This window comes from Dermacentor silvarum, chromosome 2 (genome assembly GCF_013339745.2).
Source record: "Dermacentor silvarum isolate Dsil-2018 chromosome 2, BIME_Dsil_1.4, whole genome shotgun sequence".
NCBI lineage: Eukaryota > Metazoa > Arthropoda > Arachnida > Ixodida > Ixodidae > Dermacentor > Dermacentor silvarum.
In genome coordinates this window covers 56,635,656-56,637,072 of record NC_051155.1, presented here as the reverse complement: position 1 = coordinate 56,637,072, position 1,417 = coordinate 56,635,656, and positions in this window count along the sequence as shown.

Here is a 1,417-nt window from a genome sequence, read left to right as displayed (position 1 = left end):
ATAGAAAGAAAACTGTGCAGTGCTGACTTCAGCTAGCATAGTCGCTGCATTTCTGCAAGTGCGGTCGTTAAAACACTATCAAACAGTCCACACTACTACTTTTGTAGCGTTAGCTACACTGGCCTAGCCAAGCCCGTTTCGCGCGGCACATCAAGAGCCGTGCTGCGCATGCGCAAGGATCAGTGATGTCACACGGCTTGCGCACCGGAGCCACCGGAGCCGGCACCTCTCGCGCACTCCGCCGCCGCCGCGCGCGACTCACCGCCGCCGGTCTGCGCATTCCAGAGGAGTGACGTCGTAGCCGTGGTAGACGCACTGGCGCCGGCGCGCGCTCGCTGTGCAGTCGCCGTCTGACACTGCGCTGGATCCGCTGCGCTTCTGACTGGCGTTTGCCAGTGTGGTATAGCCATGGAGGAGGAGAGCGCAAATGCTGCTCAACAGCGCAGAAGAACGGAGAAGCTTGACTCATAAGAATAATCTTATCTTAAGAATAATCTTAAGAATAAGCTAAGAATAATCAGCTGAACCTTTGATAACGCTACGTATATCCTGGCATAGCCGAGCTAAGCCACTGCAACTTTTTTTTCATACTAGAAGATGGCATAATGCGATTTTTGCCTCGGGGCAGAACAAAGAAAAACAAAGTCTAAAAGCTGGGCCCTGCATTGGTGTAGCCAGGAATTGTGCGCAGGTATAAAATTACCGGTCCCCCCCCCCCCCCCCCCACGTTCCCCAAGTGCTTCCTGGCTACTGCCCTGTGGCCATGCCACCATGGTAAAGTTTGTGTGTTAGTTATGCTAAAAGTGGACTAACATGCATTTGCTGAAAGAACAGACAGCATATAAACCTTGCAATGAACAGATTGATGCAGTCACTACCACGCTATTTCATTTTGCCTAGGTGGAAACGGTGTACTGTAAGGGCAGCCCGATCAGTGCAAAATTCCGTGGTGCAGGCTGTGCCGCAAAGTACTCCTCCAGTTGACCTAGCAATTGTGCAAGATCAAGATACCTCTGCTTGCCTGGGCTTCTATGACACACTTCCAAGTGGTGGGGAATTACCGGAGATGCCTCTCGAACCCACATGATGATGACCCTCAACCTTCGGCAGGACCCTGTGAAATAATAGGACAGGCTCATACAGTTACACGGACTGATGCTGTAAGCGTGCGCTTTTGAGATATTGAACTTGTTTTTGTGTTTACCTGTGATTTTAGTCGGATTGCCTGCATTGAGCATCGCGTCAAATACTTGACAGCCTGTTTTATTTTTGCAAACCCCGCAGGCGTGCCAAACAGATGCAGAATCCCCAGAAAACCTGATTATCTTCCTGTGAGCGACAAACGACTCTGAGGAATCAACTGAAGTTTCCCGCATTGAACAATGTGACAAATTACACTCATCACTACAATTTGCTG